Genomic DNA, 19,028 nt, shown 5'->3' with positions numbered 1-19,028 from the left:
GCATATCTGCTTGCTTTGGGAACCAAGGGCTCCCTGAAGGACTGACTGAATAGATGTAAGGGAGTTTGGGGGTAAATAATAGGCCATTAGTATTGGAACTAAGACTCAGCGGGGCTAGCGGGAGACTGGAAGGGATTTGGTGCTGGGTATAGAGACAAGCACCTTAACAAAGCAAGGTATTCTTCTTCCTACTATATCACAAACCTGAAACACATATACCTATCTGAATACGCTAATGATTACTAGTGGGAATAAATGTGTTTGAGTGACTCAGATGTCTTCCTTCAAATTTTGTCCTGGGCAAAATATTTTCCAAGTTTCTTAGGAACAACTGTGGCTGTTCATAAAGAACTGAGAATGATGAGAACCCCTCCCAATAGCAGCAGACTCAAAGAAGTGGCATTATGGGCTGGAAAAGTGGAGGAACAGGAGCAGGGATTGGAGAGAATAAAACTGGGGCAAATTCATGAGCAACTAAGAGAGAGGAAAAAGATGGGGTGACTGAATGAGGCGTAATCCAGCTGCAGACTAAGGCCAGCACGCGGGATGGAACAGTGGGGCTCCAGTGACAGAAAAGATAAAAAACGCTCTGCCAGTAAAGACAGCAGCACTGCAGACATGACTTCATTATTTTCCACACGTGCATAAGGTCAAATCTCTACAATAAATTGTGCTCACACACACCAGTCCTCTACATCTGTGATTTCAAACAACCATGAATTGAAAAAACTGAGGAAAAAAATGGATGGTTGTGTCTGTACTAAACACATGTATACCTCTTTTTCCTTGTCATTATTCCCTAAACAATACAGTATAACAACTATTTACATAGCATTTACATTGTATTAGCTATTATAGGTAATGTAGAGATAATGAAGTATACAGAAGGATGTGTGTAGGTTATTTGCAAACACCACACCCTTATATATAAGGGACTTGAGCATCTGAGAATTTTGATAGCCAAGGTGGGGTGGTGGTGGTGGTTCTAAAACAGATCCCCCGCAGAAACTGAGGAACACCTGATATATATATGATGTAATGGTGTACAACATATATATATATATATATATATATATATATAAAATGATATAATGATGTATAATATATATGATGTACAACATCTATATGATGTGCAACTTATATGTAATCATATATATAGATTATACAGACATGGAATCTCCAAGGGTTCTCTTCTGACTGATGCCCTTCTTGCACACTTTTCTCTAGCCACATCAAACTAAAACACTAGATGCTCGGTCTACTCATGGTTTGAATTTATTTTGTCTTTGTTTAAATATTTTTCTGTTCTTTGCTATGTTTTTGTCACATGGTTTAAAAGTCAGCTAAGTCATATTTCCATGGATCCTGTCCTAGGCTCCTTCACTTACGTTTGCTTTACATCAGTCCCTGTAGTCTTCCAGAACACTCTCCAGATATCTTTCTGTTAGAGTGAACAGTAATGTTTCCTTCAATTGTATTTCTTCACTAGATGGCTTAAGAACAGGAACTTGCTCATTCAATTAAATATTTAGCACAGTATCTCACATAATATAAGCACCCAAGGAATGTTTATGTAAATTCAATTCAGTTATGTTTAATTTTCTAACTTACACTTAGATGAATCTAAAATATTTTATTATTTCTGCTATGAAAACAAATCATGTGTTTGTATTTTTCTCCATAACTTGTAATGATCCATCTATTTAATTAGTATTTAAGAAGCTCAAAATATTATAATCAATATACCTTTTATTCACTTATACAATAAATACTCATTAACAGCCTGCTAAATTCCCAAGTTTTGAGAACATGCCACTGAATTCTTCACCCTCATGGAAGTTATATTCTAGTGGAATAGTACTAAGAGGTTTTAGGAATATCTAAAACCTGGCTTGTAAGAAATGTACATTCCTCTATAAATAATTCTTACTTGTTGCAGGCTGAATGTATACTCTATAACATGGGCTGAAAGTATAGTCTTGCCTCTACTAATTTTCAGTTTAATTCATTGATTTAATACCTAACCTTGATAGCAAGAATTCCAGTCTCTCCCTGTCTCCCTGGAGTTTTCATGAAGCCTAAAGTCTTATACAGTCCCAAATTGGAAAATGAAGTAGTCAACTGCCTTCCACACTCCGTTCAGGCTAGTGTTGTGGTTATTTATTAGTCTATTACTGTACCTGCCTCTTGCTGCTGCCACAAAGTGAAACTCACTGTATTAGTCCATTTTCATGCTGCTGATAAAGACATACCCAAGACTGGGTGATTTAGGCAGGAAAAAGGTTTATTGGGCTTACAGTCCCACATGGCTAGGGAGGCCTCACAATCATGGTGGAAGGCAAGGAATACCAAGTCACATCTTACATAGATGACAGCAGGCAAAGAGAGAGTTTGTGCAGGGAAACCCCCATGTTTAAAACCGTAAGATCTCATGAGACCCATTCACTATCATGAGAACAGCACAGGAAACACCCAACCCCATGATTCAATCATCTCCCACCAGGTCCCTCCCACAACATGTAGGAATTATGGGAGCTACAAGATTAGATTTGGTTGGGGACACAGAGCCAAACCATATCTCTGACCCTACACTATCTGACAATATTAGTCCTCTAGAGTTTGAAACTCCATTACAAGATTTTATTCAAACATAGTTCTTCTTTCGCATGACTAAATTCAAACAAAGGTGTTCCATGCTTGAATTACTTAACCCTCAACTCCTGATGTTTAACTCTTTTAAATCCCATACATACCTCCCCATCGTTGTCCCCCACCCTCCCCACCACCAACAGAATACGCAAGGCAGCAGCTTGCATCAGGAACCAAGAGTAATCATCTGGTCTCTCATAGACTGAGACTCTACATCTTTATTTCCCATCTCAAAACTTCTCATTCTAAGGCCTGAGGGTTTAAGTCATCAAAAATACGTAATTTAACATATGTTCATTTCCTGGCCAGTGAGACTTGCAGCCATTGGTCCCATAAAACCTTGTGCCAGGCTTCTGGAGGAAAGTGCCTTTTCTTACTGAACAGTGACTTACATTCTAAGGATTTCCCTATATCCCTGCATCCCAGGATTTTCCATTTACGTGTTCATGTCTAAATTTGGAGGAATGCATGGGTTGGTAATTTATAAGGTACTCTTTTGTTTCTAGTCATTTTTTTTGCATTATATATTTTTTTGTTCCAGTTATTTTTTCTGTGGATTCTGTTATTGTGCAGTGCACTCTGATGTCCAAAGTTTGGTTGCTTTTTTTCCCCTGCAGAGAGGGTTCAGGCCACCTCATCCTCTACAGACCCCACGTTGGCCTGAGAGTCATAAAGCAGATGATTACATTGGTCACATCCTTGTCTGCCTCTGATTACACCACACTGAACCTCCTGGCACCACCAATCAGTCTGGCCTCATGGTCACACTGACCACAAACCAAACATCACATTCTCTCCAGTTTGGCTTCTGTGTCTGATCACAGTTTGTACTGACCCTACACATAGTCTGTAACTATGTTTAGGGGGGTGGGAAAGGACTATGGGAACAACCAGCTTCCTGGCACGATGCCACTAGAAAATTATCCCTTTAGGAAACAAACTGACAAGCTCTCTATTTGGTATTTTCCTGTTTCTCCTCTTACAAATATTTCTTGCTAGCTGACTTACGGCAAGAAACAAAAGGCCATATTTCAAATAGTCTTCCTTCAAATCACTGCTTTTCCTGAAGAGAAGCCATTCAGCATTTCCCAGGCCTCAGTGCTCTCTGTCTTGTGATGTGTAGGTAGCCCTTGTACCTGGCTTTGGTTCACAGCAGTGAGCAAACCTCCTCTAACCAAAGTGGTGGAATCAGAAGTAGATTATAGGGATTTTCCTGAAAGCAACTGATATGAACGAAAAGTACTCTGAAATGCTTTTTTAAAAAAATAAAGAATCACTTGAATTAGGCAATTTAACTGTGCAAATGGACTCAAGAATTGACAGACAAGGGATCAGAAATGACTCAGCTTTACATTCTGCACCCAGGGCCTTATAAGGCCTTGAGAAAGAAGGGCTTGAATAGGTCCAAGTAACAGGATCCTGAGGCCACAGAACTAACAAAAGATAAGACCTTACAAAGGAAAATAAAATCCCTTCGAAGACCTGACCATGGATTGACAGTTTCAGGTGGGGCAAGCATAGTGAAAGAGCTGACATGCACTGATCATTTCCATCATGACAATGTCTCAAAGCTTATTACTATTTATAATTATTTTGGAAGATTGAGGCGTATTGGGCTGAAGAATGTTAAGTGATGTATCCAAGGCTACAGTGCTTGGCAGAACCAGAATTCAGACTTAGGTATAGGGTGACTAACTTGTTAGAGAGCTGGTCTGAGGCCTGGCCATACTAAACAAAAAGAACATAACAATATAATATAATATAATTGGGAATTATGCCCATGTGTGTATTAAAATGGGTATTTATTTGAAATTGCATGTCTTATTATTTTCTTTCCTATTACATTAATGCTATGATTTAAACAAATCAACAATTATAATATTTAACAGTGGCAATTAGTAGTAATGAGTAGTAGGATTTACCAATAAATAATATGTATGAGAAAAGTATAATAATATTTAATAGCTTTTTATACTCATGATACAATAGGATATTTGTATTTCAGTTTTCTCTCTTAATATTGCCTCTCTGAACTGCTTGTAGCCCAGGACATTTTTATTATCTTTCCTGTAAGGGTAAAATTGAATCCAGTCAAAAATAAAACGCCTTTTGACTTGCAGCTCTGTTCTTATCAAGCCCTGATTACACTGATTCCTGATGTGCTTCCAATGCGATGACATCAAGTTAAATAGCCTCTCAAAAAAAGTATTTGAGCACGAAATACTTAGCAGCTGACCTAATAGCATCAGCAGGTATTTAGACTTGCCTAAAATTAGTTTCCAGATCTCCAAAAATGTCCTTCTACTTTGTATCTCCATCGCGTTTTGGGATCAGTTTTTGTTGGTCCTTTGCATCCACAAATTCATCACAGAGGCTCTCTTTTTCTAAAACGTTTGTTATTTTTAAACACCAGGAGCCACACTGAGTGTCATCCTAATTTAGACTTTTCTTTCTCACGGAAAATGGTTTAAAAGTATATCGGTAATTTGAACTTGTAAAATTGAAGTTGGAGTTTTAGTAAAGAAATTAAGAGAGTTCTATTTATTTTGGCTGCCCTTTGCTAGTGACAGATATTTTTTGTGTGTGTTCTGAAGCAGTCTGTTCTTCCACAAAGCAAGCAATGCTTTCCTGCATGACTTTAGCAGCCTACAGGCAATACTGAATAACACAGGTCAAGTCTGTTTTAAGCTCCTTATGCTGTCTTCAGATATCAACACACGGTTTTGGAGATACAGCATATACATTTACGTTTCACTACACTCTTTTTCTGCATTCTTGCTCTCAATGTGTTTCTAAATTAGAGAAGGACATTATTCTTGCTCATATTTTGAAAATATAATTTTACAACATACCCACATTTTAACATCTTTTCTATGTCTAGCCACAAGCCTTCCTGTAGGGCCATGAACAGCAAAGCTATCTCCTTCCGTTTCTATTGAGTCAAAATTGTATTAATTGTTTCTATGCAGTTTAAAGAAACGACTGAAAACTTTCATTACGCAAACTTTAATATCACAGGTAAGCAAATCACAACCCTTTTAAAGTGTTATATTAACACTGCAGATCTTACCTGCAACATTCTGTGTATCTTGCATACAACACTTAGATTAAATTTTGATAAAAATTAAATTAGGTTAATTTTCTTTGACAAGAAAACTTGATAAACTACATGGAAACTGCCAAAATTTATGTTTGTAGTATCTGTCAAATATGCAGATAGATGAGCAAAGTTTAGTTTGTATTTGGATGAACTATCTGTTGTTTTAGCTTTTCTGCTACTTCACTAAAATCTTTACAGAAATCAAGATGATTTGAAACTCCACTGTTCAAATCAAAGTGAAATAACTAAAAGAAACAATTTTTTTTGTTGTTGCTTGTTGCTGTGATCTAACATATCACTTGGTGTACTGCAGAAAACCTGATTGTTGGTAAGATATATGACACAATCTGAGCTGTGCTGTAAGGGGCCAACACATCTATTCTTAAAATATTCCCTTCGGTTTGCTCATAAGATTTTTTTTTATTTATGTATTTATTTTGCGACAAGGTTTTGCTCTGTCATCCAGGTTGGAGTGCAGTGGTGTGAGTATAGCTCACTGTAGCCTCGAAACCCTGGGCTCAAGTCATCCTCCTGCTGCAGCTCCCCCAGTAGCTAAGACTGTAGGTATGTGCCACCAGGCTTAGCTAATTTTTAAATTTTTGTAGAGATGGAGGTCTTGCTATGTCGACTAGGCTGGTTTTGAACTTCTGGACACAAACGATCCTCCTGCCTTGGCCTCCCAAAGCACTGGGATTACAGGCATGAGCCATTGCACCCTACCTTGCTAATATTTTAATTGCAATCTCTGAATCAGTAAACATAACATTACTCAGTTTCATAGAGCAATCAAGGGAATGCTATGACAATCTCTGTTCATTGGGGTGTTATGCCCAAGCCATTTTTGACTTAGTATTGTATCTTTGGGGGAGACAAAACCCGTTAATTTAAAAGTATTTGCCAATCTCATTTTAAGCTTTCAAAATTCAGTCTCCATGTGTGCTTTCACATTCCTTTTTCACTATGCTTATGCCCAGATTCTTTTCTGCATATGTTTTTGTCCGTTTGATACTATAAACTGTAATGCTGCAGCCCCTATCATTTGTACCTTTGTATATAGGTATTATGTTTTTCTCCCAAACTTCCACACCTGTTGCTGAAATCCAGGGAGGGTTTTTTCGGGAGCATGGGTACTTCGGGTTAAAACTGAGACCGTCTTGAGCAAACCAGAACAGGTACTCACCCTAAGCCTAGATCCGAGTCACATTGTCTTTCACTGTATTGAGAGGTGACAGCGTGCTGGCAGCCCTCGCTTGCTCTCGGTGCCTGCTCAGCCTCGGCGCCCACTCTGGCCACGCTTGAGGAGCTCTTCAGCCCCCTGCTGCACTGTGGGAGCCCCTCTCTGGGCTGACCGAGGCTGGAGCTGGCTCCCTCTGCTTGCGGGGAGGTGTGGAAGGAGAGGGGCAGGCGGGAACTGAGGCTGCTGACAAGAGTTCCAAGTGGGCGCGGGCTCGGTGGGCCCTGCACTCAGAGCAGCCGGCCGGTGCTGCAGACTCCGAGCAGTAAAGGGCTTAGCACCCTGGCCAGCAGTTGCTTGGAGGGTGCGCGGGGTCCCACAGCAGTGCCGGTCCACCCGCACCGTGCTCGAATTCTCTCCGGGCCTCAGCTGCCTCCCCGCGGGGCAGGGCTCGGGACCTGCAGCCCGCCATGCTCGAGACCCCCTCCGCCATAGGCTCCCGCTAGGCCTGAGCCTCCCCAAACGCCGCCTCCTGCTTGGTGGTGCCCAGTCCCATCCACTGCCCAAGGGCTGAGGAGTGTGGGCGCCTGGCACAGGACTGGCAGACAGCTCTAGTGGGGGTGGGGGAGATCCACTAGGCAAAGTGAGCTGGGCTGCTGATTGGGGTGGGGACTTGGATAACTTTTATGTCTAGCCAAAGGATTGTAAATGCACCAGTCAGCACTCTGTGTCTAGCTCAGGGATTGTAGATGCACCAATCAGCACTCTGTCAAAACGGACCAATCAGCAGGATGTGGGTGAGGTCAGATAAGGGAATAAAAGCAGGCTGCGGGAGCCAGCGGTGGCAACCGGCGGGTCTCCTTCCACACCGTGGAAGCTTTGTTCTTTTGCTCTGTGCAATAAATCTTGCTGCTGCTCACTCTTTGGGTCCACGCTGCCTTTATGAGCTGTAACACTGACCGGGAAGGTCTGCAGCTTCACTCCTGAGACCAGCGAGACCACGAACCCACCAGAAGGAAGAAACTCCAGACTTATCTGAACATCTGAAGGAAGAAACTCTGGACACACCATCTTTAAGAACTGTAACACTCACCGCCAGGGTCCGCAGCTTCATTCTTGAAGTCAGCAAGACCAAGAACCCACCATTTTTTTTCTCATAAGATAGGTCCCTTGACTGCTCAACCACAGCTTTTCTTGCTAGTTGATCTTGACACTTTCTAGTGGTTTACTATGCCTAGGCTTTGGTCTGTCTACTTTCTCTCTATATGGACTAGGACAGAATAGTGTCCCCTAACATATGGAGACAATGAGTTATACATGAAACCAGTATAACTTTCACATATCAAGTTACTTGGATAAAGACAGAGCTGCATTAGCTTAAGTTACAGTTCTTAAGGATACATGAAGACAGTATAATATTGCTACAGAAAAATAAGGTACTACTGATGAGAATTTATACGTACTCTCATCTTTCGCATTCCTAACAAATCTGAAGAAGGAAATTGAGCTATTTCTGAATTAAGCATTTGCAAGATTTGAACTTCAATTTGAAGAATGTTAGTTAAGGTTTAAATTTAATTATAGGTCCCTGGTTTTAAACTATGAAGTGGTTATTGCAAAGCTCACATTACATCTGGAATATACATAAAAAATGTTTATTTACAGTTGTTACTGCATAAAATTTTAAATGACAATACTGATGATAGTTTCCTTAGGCCAATGATGAAGAAAACCCTCAAGTTAGTTTCTTGACTTGTATGAGTATGCAGTTTTTTAAACCAATGAACTTCAAGTCTTATCTTGTAGGTGACAATATTGTCTTATGTATAAATGGTCAAAATAATTGCTTATGGAAGTCTTTCCTTGGCTGAACTTAATTAAACATCTGGTTTCCATTTCCTGCATGCTGTTTGTCTGCAGAAAGATGATTGTTACATAATAAAGCAATCCCGGCATATGGAGAAATGTGCTTTGTGGGTGTGTATATTTACATACACATATGAACACCCCCATACACTCATAGACACTTCTAAAATAGAGCTGCTGGTCTTTTCTTCACATACACAGTGAAGATCCAGTTTGGGCTACAACTTTACTTGTGTTTGCTTTGACATTCTTGCTACTCAATAATATATCCTAGTTTCCTGTAACTAGATGAAAAACAATTTCCTTCACCTTTTTGGGAGCGGGGTTCCATTTAATACCAAATATTTTTCATCATTCTCTAAACCTACACTTTACATGACATTGAATTTTATTTATTATGTAATGCACTTCAGGTTTCATTGATGTATTTTTCAACTTAAATTTCTTAAAATCTTAACCTTGCTGCTCAGTATTCCCTACTTTTCATACACTGAGATCTGTTTAGATTTCTCACACTCATGCAGATCAAAATACCCAACATTGTGTTTTTTATTTGAAAAGCACAAGTCTTGGTTACTTTAATTAGCTGCAAGTATGATTTGTATTCTGCTGTTCTCTGCAAAACTTGTTTCTTCTATGGAAAGATTTAAGACTATTATTTGCCAGAGGAAGTTTAAATTCCTTAAGTTAGCATTTAAGACCCTTTCAGATAATTCATATTTTGCTCTTTCAATCCTAATTGCTTTTTCCCACATGTATTTTATGTTCTTAGAATCTCCATTCCTGACTGGGCCCAGTGGCTTATGCCTGTAATCCCAGCACTTTGGGAGGCCAAGGCAGGTAGATCATTTGAGGCCAGGAGTTGCAGACCAGCCTGCGTAATGTGGCAAAATCCTGTCTCTACAAAAAAATACAAAAATTAGCCAGGTGTGGTGGTACGTGCCGGTAGTCCCAGCTACAGGCTGGTTGAGGCTGAAGTGAGTTAGATCGTGCTACTGCACTGCAGCCTGGGTGATACAGTGAGACCATGTCTAACCTTCCCCCACCCCTCTGCTGCCACCCCCAACACGCACACACAATCTCCAATTCCCTCAAGATACCTGCACTTTCTAGTGTTCCAGCCTTTATTGATTTCTTCTTCCTGGAAGTTATCTTGTTATCTCCATCACCTGAATCAGTCACTCTCTTTCAAGCACACCTAAAATATCAGTCCTTTAATGTCACCTCCCTGTCCCCTTGGCAAGGAAATCTGAGCACCTGTTACACTTTTTACCTCTCTGTGCCTTTCTCCATTATGTCCTGAAGAGTGATTTGTGTATCTGGCCATACCTTTCTTACTGGAGTGGGAACCTCTTGAAGATAGACTATGACTCATTCATTTTATCATAGCCCACAGTGCTCAGAAATGTGCTCACTCAAGAAGAGTTTCTTGAACCAATTCTTTCCAACCCACTTTCTTACTTATTCTGGTTCTTATAAAGAATAAATTAGTTTAAACAGCATAGAAATGACTCTGTTCTAATCCCTAGAGCTACTCGTCAGCTTTAATACAAGTGGCTAAATGACAATCTGTAACTCATTTTTCTAGCATTTCTCAGAGTCCCAGGATTTGACTATTTCACAGTGATTTCCACTTTAAGCTGCTCTCTCTCCAGCAACTTGCTCTAGTTTTCAATTCCATTCACACTTGAATTCATCTAGTCCTATATGCACTGATTATCTTTGCTTTTAGTCTCTTTTCTAATCTAATATCCTTTTGGTGGAGGCTACCTGCATCCCACTTCACATTTAGAAGTGGTTTCTCCCCGGGGAGACTGGGGTATCAGCCTCCAAGGGTATTAGCTCATCATCCTCTGGAGCCTGGGGCTAGTAGATCAGCGAGTTACTTTGTTAGATTCCTCATTAGGTCCCTTGTGGTGACTTCCAGTGCACATTATGACCAGTTTTTACAGTCCTACATGTTAAATTAATCATTTTCTGTCTTAGATACCAACACTTATTTTTTTTCCTTTTGCTCTTTCTTCTAGATATTACTACATACCACTTTCACCCTAGTCAAGTTTGACTATCTTTATCTCCTCAAATACAGCCTTGGTTTTAAAGTAAACTTTTCTCATGTGTCATTTTTGTGTTTACCTTTAGCAATCAAATACTGTAGCAGCATATAGACAATATCTTGTAGTAGTTAAAGCTGTGGACTCTCAAATCAGATGGACCTGGGTTTGAGTCTCGGCTCATTGCAAGCTCCGCCTCCCGGGTTCATGCCAGTCTCCTGCCTCAGCCTCCCGAGTAGCTGGGACTACAGGCGCCTGCCACCACGCCTGGCTAATTTTTTTTTGTATTTTCAGTAGAGACGGGGTTTCACCGTGTTAGCCAGGATGGTCTCCATCTCCTGACCTCGTGATCCGCATGCCTTGGCCTCCCAAAGTGCTGGGATTACAGGCGTGAGCCACAGTGCCTGGCCAAGAATTCTAATACTATTTTCTTATCATCAACTGAGGATAATAATAAGATCCACTTCTTAGAGTTCTTATGAAAATAAATAAAACAATGCATATATACTGCTTAGATGTTTCTTGGAACAGATTAAGGGCCCAATAAATGATGGTCATTATTAGTGATGGTTGTTCTAGAGCTGGGGTCCCCAAATCCCAGGCCACAGACTGGTACTGATTAGGTAGCCTATTAGGAACTAGGCCACACAGCAGAAGGTGAGTGACAGCCAAGCATTACCGCCTGAGCTCAGCCACGGGTCAGATCAGCAGTGGTATTAGATTCTCACAAGAGGGCAAACCCTGTTGTGAACTGTGCATGTGAGAGAGCTTGGTTGCACACTCTTTATGCAAATCTAATTCCTGGTGATTGGAGGTGGAACAGTTTCATTCTGAAACCACCCCCAACCCAGCATCCATGAAAAAATCGTCTTCCACAAAAACAGTCCCTGGTGCCTAAAAGGTCGGGGACTGCTGTTTTAGAGGACTTCTGAACCCAATAAATGAGATGGTCTAAGGCTCCCTAAGACAAACTAACATGCAGATACCCTCTTCAGGTTGACAAAAATGCCCACAAGGACAGAGTGAAACAGAGAATATGGCACAGAGGGAATAGCTTACATTCTCTCCTTTGGCTTCTTGACCACTTTTTCATGTTCTTTATAGTTCCTAGAATTATAAGAGCTCAAGAATCGATCAACCCATCCAAGTCTGAAAAGGATGAAAACTAGAAACCAGAAATAAATTACTGTTCCTCTCCAGACATTTACTTTGTATTTTTATAATCATTATTGAAAGTAGAGTGGGCTAAGTATTTAAAGCCAGAGTTGCCCCTTGAGACTACATTTCAAATGAAAGCCAGGATGCACATATCGCTGCTTTTGTTATATACGTTTTGTAAAAGTAGTACACTATTCACTTTAGCATCAAAATATTTTTGCCTAAAATTGGTAAAATTTGAATTACTGCAGAGATCATTATTAAGCTTTTTTAGCTCTTTAAAATGCACTGGATGAGATTTATTGCATTTGTTTTGAAAGGCAAGTTGCTTTTCTTTACTGTGTCCTTTGGCTGCTTCTTCAGGGGTGGCTTTCAAATAGCAGCTTGTGGTATAAAGGATTTTGTTTTTCACTCCAAAAACCATTGATCACTGTCTCTCATGTTTTCGGTATCAGCTTATGATCTCCTAATTGGAACTAACATGACACTTGCTAAAATGAAGTACATGACGTAACAACGGCTTTGATTTAGAAATACAAGGACTTGTTTTGGATTCCAAGTCTAACTGCAGTTCTGAGGACAGCATACACTTTTCACCATGGATTCTGGGATGCATTTGATTTCAAATATTGATGGTAAATAATCTCGTCTGATTTAGCCAAAATTATCTTTACACTGGTTTTCTTGACTTGTTTGCCTCTGCCTCATATTAAGTGTGGGCATTATTCACAAAGTTGGTATGATTCATTACTTAGGTTATAGCAAAGGCATCCACATTCCACTCTAGGGCTGTCACCATGAAGCCCGCAGAGGAAAAAAAAAAATGAAAGACTTCCAGTAATTGGGTGGAGAAAGGTGTGGGTCTCAGACCTTCTTTAACTATTCTAAAAGAAGTCATTTTAGTGGAATGAACTCATGTTGGGCGGTGGGAGGGTTGGTGCCTTATTTTTAATTTTAAGGGGATTTACACCACATTCTTCCTTCTTAACAAAACAGTGGCAGCAATAAGGACATTACCTGCCAACATTAACTCATGTAAAACAGACTTGAAGAACTCCCTCCATTGTCTACTCTAAAACACCCACTCATTATACACCCTCCAGTTGTGATGAAGAATTCTATTTTGCTGTAAATGTCAGCCAAATCCTGGTTTGTTTTTCCCCATTATGATTTCACAGGTTACTCCAAATAACCTTTCACAGAAATTTTAAAGAGATGGAAGTTTTCCTAATGAGAATATGATCTCTGTGACTTGCTGTTTATTATAATGTTCTTACATGCAGGCTTCTATTGACTCACCCTTCAATAGTTAACCTCTGAAGTCAGCATTGGATGTCTGGCTTATATGTAAACTAACACCAATTTGTGGCCTGCAAAATATGATTTCAAAAGCCAGTTAAAAATACTATTTTTTAAGCTGGAAAAGAGCACTGCAAACCATAATAGGATGTGCAGTATTTTTCCTGTATTTGAAATATCAATGTAGCATTTTGTAGCTAATTAATCCTTCAAATAAAAAGGAATGATAGTAGATAATTGCTATTGTGTTTTGATCATATTTATTTAGGGGGATTTGAAGCTTTAAGAGCAAACACTTCCTTATGTAAACACTGTAAAATCACATCATTTATTCACCCATTCAACAAATATTTTTGTTTTTGCCTGGCCTGTGCTCAATCATGTTGTCAACCTTTTTGTACATAACTATGCAATAAAAATGACAGGCAAACCGACATAGGAATCTTCTTAGCAACTTCTGCTTAGACATTAATTAACTTTCATGAACAGCAATAGTTCCATCCTTTACAAAATGAGACCTGGGAGGTGGGACTTAAAGAGGAGAATACAGAAGGATGTTAGCTCTAAATACAATGCTTTGGGAAAGCCCCCAAATTTGAGTGTTTCAAAATGGTGTCAATGTTATGTTTGCTAATATTAGAATCATATGAGGTCAGGAGTAGCTGTTCACACCTGTTTTGGGTGACCAAGTCAGGAGGATCACTTACTTGAGGCCAGGAGTTTGAGACCAGCCTGGGTAACATAATGTGACCCTGTCTCAAAACAAAAACAAAAACAAATAAAAAGCCAGAATAACAGAATGATATAATAAGAGTAAATATAAGTCATGGAATCTGTCTTCCCATGCACCCCAACAGGTTTTTTGAACACAATGCTCACTTCTTTCTCTTTTCCTGGTCCTTGGTGTTGGTCTACCTGGAATATGGTTTCATCTATTCTGCCCAACTAATCCATAATATTTTTCATTGCACCTGTAAATGTTCTAGCTTCTATTTAAAGCCTAACCCGATTGCTTTACTTCTTATTAATATTGCCTGCCTCTCAGATCCTTAGAACACTGGTCAGTACCAGTGATATTAGCATTGAACTTATTCTTCTACTTGTCTTTCCTGGGCTAGAGGTAAATTCCCTGAATTCATGAAGTGAGACTGTTAAATGTAACTTTCATGTCCTTATTTTCTCCATCTCCCACTGAACACATGGTTAATGTATACTGGAAATGATTTAGAGGCCACTTAATGATCATCTTCTTTTAACTCTACAATTTTCCCAGTAAGAGGCTGTTGAACTCCCCTGGAGATACAGAATTTATGAACCATGGAGGCAGTCCATCTCATTATTGTAAAGCACTAATTTTTACAAAGTTCTCCCTGTTCAGAGCCAAACTCTCTTGCTTGTTGCAGTGAATAAAGCATCATTGTCAACAGTTTTAAAAGTCATTTGTAGGGCAGGAAAACTGAAAGCAGATCATATATATTTATCTGTTTTGAATCCAAATATTCATTCATTTAACTGGAGACACAATAGACCAAGATGAGCTCTTTAGCGTTAGATCAGTATGAAATTTGATGCGCTTTTTGGCTTTTGTAGCACACAAGTGCTGTTTTGTGTTTGTTTTTCACTGTTATTTCCTTGGAGAGTTCTTTTGAGCAAATGGAAGTGAAGAGCACAAGAAACTTGCAGAAAAAAGAGTTTCCAAAGTAAAAGAACATAACCTACAAAACGTTTTCAGACACCACAAAGAAAAAAAGCATTAAACACAGGGATATAAATCCTGAGAAAAATATTTGGATGAAGATGATGAAGTTTTGTGGACTCTTGGGAAAAAGAAAGATGAAGGCCATGAATCAATAAATCTCTCTTTCTCTCTTTTGAATCACTTCCAACATTGACACTGAATAATTATTAGAGCCTTTTATGGCTATGGCTATTTTTTCACTCAACCTAAATTTGTTCTTCTAATGTAGTTTGTATGTTTGCCAGCATAAAAAGGCCAGTGGTGAATATAATAAACCTTATGCTTCTTGGCAAAGCTCAAAGAGATGCTAAAAGCAAATAATGCAGTGGCATTTTAAATACAGAAACAGTGAAATACAGTGAAACACTGAAATATTTTGAAACACTGAAATAGTGAAGACGAATTTTCTAGATTTTTGATAGTTGCTGGTTTAATGCAAATTTCTAGTTGCACATCCCAAATATAAATCCTTAAAGCATGTTCTCCCTTTGTTGGGACCAAAAAAACTCTGCAAATAACCATTTAGGTATTTAGCACACATGTACTAGGTACAGATACTTTGCAAAGCTACGGTTCTTATTTTCTATTGGGAGAAATTTCCTTTTGCAAAATACTAGGGGAAAAGACAAGAAACTAAACAACTAGAAGGGCATAAGATAAATGGAAGTTCGTAGAGAATGTTGTGGGACATCTCAGAAGAAATGGCTAACACTCAGGTGGAAGTGGCACATACAGTTAGCTATGACAGCAGGGGCATGGAGACTACTGAATTCTGATTTTAAAACACTAGTGTGTAACTAATAATCTTATAGAGTTTTTAACAAGGAATACAGCATCATATTTCCTTAAGAAAAATAATGATTTTATATCTTTTAGGTGAAAATTCTAACAAGGAGCAAACAGCAAAGAACTGAAATGCTGCAGACTCCAATGAGAAAAAACTGAGGTATAGTTGGTAATTGGTTTCGTTGTGCTGGTGCTTGAAACTCTGTCCCAGTGCTTCCTTCAACTAAGGCTGCAAATTGAAAATGTGAACAACGTTGCCTGCTAGACCAGCCTGGGCTTGTGGCAGCTTCATTCTGTCACTTAATTCTTCTCACAGAGGTAATGCCTATTAAGTAACTTAACAAGGGCGTGCATGATGTAGTCACGAGATGGATATCGGTAACAGTGATTCCTTGCTGGTACTTTCTATTAGGTCTAGGTTTCTTGTCACTCATTGATTGACTGCACAAAATCTTGCACACTACATAATTTGCCCAGGCTTCCAAATCATTGTACCTGTATTGATGATCCTCAGTGCATAAGATTACCACGTGAATGACAATGAAATTTGTGGTGCTGATACTCAGGGTCTCCACCAGCGATGTATATCACTATTAATTTCACTTTGTATTTCAGAAAGCTGAACCTTTTACAATGGAGCTTATTGCACCAAAAATAGTGGGAAATAGAGTAAAATCAAAGAGAAAACCTTAACAACTACATAGTTTGATTTATTTCTAGTAGGAATATTTTTCTATTCATGTTCTAGATTATTTTCTAAAGTAAAGTATATTGATTGTCATTTTTTTTTTTTTACAAAAAAAACTACATCAATTTATATTCAACTGAGTTCTGGCCACACAAAGGAAAAATAAGCAAATAAAAATAACTTTCGACTCCCCCAAACTCAAAGATATCAAGTTATCTAAGCTTCCAATGTTTTCTTGTAAGAGTCGTCTCTACCCTGAAGATAAACTTAAATATGTACATCCTATATTCCTAGATTTCTTTCTTACGCCCTCAAGACTAACCAGAAGAAAAAATGCTTTCTCTTCCAGGAAATGCAGCAACTGTACTTCGGTTTTACATATATTATTCTGAAGGTGATATGTAAATAAGACTTTTCTAGAAAAAGAAGCAATCAAAATATTTGGTTCAGTTTGGCTAATGAAATTCTTGTGTTTTTACTTCTCATGACTCACTACCAAAATCCCATTTAAAAGTCAAGATAGAAATTAGTTATTAAGAAATTTATTCATAATAGTGGCAGAGTGGGGAATTATATCATCAATGGGTCAGAAACATTGAGATATTCCTGAGAGATAGAAGGCAATGAACAAACTTTGAGAGGAGAGAGACAGAGAGAGAGAGAGGAGGGACCCATTACAGAGGTGAGATTAGTGCTTTCAATCAAAGCTCCAGAAAAATGTGGACCTTGGAGACAGCAATTTCACAGAGGTCTCTAGCAGAAGAATTAAGTATGGGGTAATTGTCAGAAGGTCCAAGAAAAGAGAGACTACCCTGGAAATCAGAGAAGTGAAACAGCCAGAGATGCTTCTGGCCAAAATATGAACAAGAATAAAGTTGAAATTGGAGCAATGACCCAAGAAGAAATAGAGATAATAGTAAGAGGAAAAAAAACAAAAATAGAAAATAAAGAATGAAAACATCTGATTTACACCTCAAGGAAAAACTGAAGGATTTTACATTCACAAAATATGACCTGACTGCTATTAAAAAGAGTAATCAACGACTACAAAATATGTATTAGAAATTAAAATATGATGATCAGAATTAAAAATGTAATAAGAAGGCTGAAGAATAATAGGCTATGGTTGAAGACTGAGTTAGAAATTGATGGAAAAGGATGTATCCCAGAAGGTAGAGCAAAACACCAGAGGCAAAGTATCAGAAAAAAGCAAGATTACTACATACTGGTAACGGGAAAGCCATATCTATTATCCACCTAGTAGGGACTTCAGAACAAGGTTAGAAAGAGATTGGAGGAAAGAAATAATTAAGGCAAGATATAAAACATTGCATTGATATTATGAAAACTCACACCTTCACATAGAATGCTAAGCAGACCTCCAGAAATTTCTAAGCTATGAGAATTAAGGGAATAACCAAACAGCCAGCCCCTTGCTAGTCTCATCAGACTTCTTACAGGAAACTCACAATACAGAGAGAGAAAGAAAATATGTCCTGAAGTGCTAAAGCAAAGCAATACATATGCGTAAAATATAAAATACTATTTCAAACGTACTAGCATTTTAAAAATTACATATTCACTGTCTCTGAACAAAAGACAGAGGGATATGTAATATAAAAAAAGGGGAGAGTAAAAAAAAATTAGAGGTAGAAAAATACTTTCTGCCATTGTAACTCTGAATTTTAATACAGTGTGAAAGAAAAAAAAATTCTCCAAAAGGCAGAAACATTATGAAAATACAGGCCGGGCGCGGTGGCTCAAGCCTGTAATCCCAGCACTTTGGGAGGCCGAGACGGGCGGATCACGAGGTCAGGAGATCGAGACCATCCTGGGTAACACAGTGAAACCCCGTCTCTACTAAAAATACAAAAACTTAGCCGGGCGAGGTGGCAGGCGCCTGTAGTCCCAGCTACTCGGGAGGCTGAGGCAGGAGAATGGCGTGAACCCGGGAGGCGGAGCTTGCAGTGAGCTGAGATCTGGCCACTGCACTCCAGCCTGGGTGACAGAGTGAGACTCCGTCTCAAAAAAAAAAAAAAAAAAAAAAAGAAAATACAAACAAATGAAACCAACCTGGTGCTAAATGTCAACATGATTTCAATGAAGTATGTTAGGGAAGGTAGGAAATAGGATGCTGAATGTCTTGTTTCGATAGAGAAGAATGTAGATATAGTTTAATCCTTGATATGAAAAGATAAATGTATTTGTAAAAAAGTTTGGGTAGAATCTTAAAAGAAGCATATATAGTTTCCAACCCATAAGATTATAAAAGTAATCAAATAAATTGACCAATCAACTACCAATAGAAAAATGAAAAATGTATATAGTAACTAGAAAACATGCAGTAAGATGACAGACAAGTCAAATGTATCAGAAAGCACAATAAATTGAATGGGTTAAGTACATTAAAAGGCATAATTTTTAAGATGTAATTTAAAAAGTCAGAACTTTTTTTATTTTTTACTGGAGAGACATCACAAACCACCCCTAAAAGACTGAACAAAAATAAATTATAT

General features: G+C 38.7%; 1 long non-coding RNA gene across 1 annotated transcript in view; it reads left to right on the top strand.

The window, feature by feature from the left end:
* Positions 1 to 19,028, top strand: part of LOC123575111 (uncharacterized) — a 185,359-nt gene that overhangs the window by 19,763 nt on the left and 146,568 nt on the right. Inside the window, exon 2 of the long non-coding RNA XR_010577023.1 lies at positions 15,915 to 16,142. This is a non-coding gene — a long non-coding RNA (uncharacterized lncRNA). The remainder of the gene's footprint in view (positions 1 to 15,914; positions 16,143 to 19,028) is intronic.

This window comes from Macaca fascicularis, chromosome 8 (assembly GCF_037993035.2).
Source record: "Macaca fascicularis isolate 582-1 chromosome 8, T2T-MFA8v1.1".
Taxonomy (NCBI): domain Eukaryota; kingdom Metazoa; phylum Chordata; class Mammalia; order Primates; family Cercopithecidae; genus Macaca; species Macaca fascicularis.
Note: the sequence above shows the minus strand (reverse complement) of the source record. Positions and strands in the feature narration are given on the sequence as shown.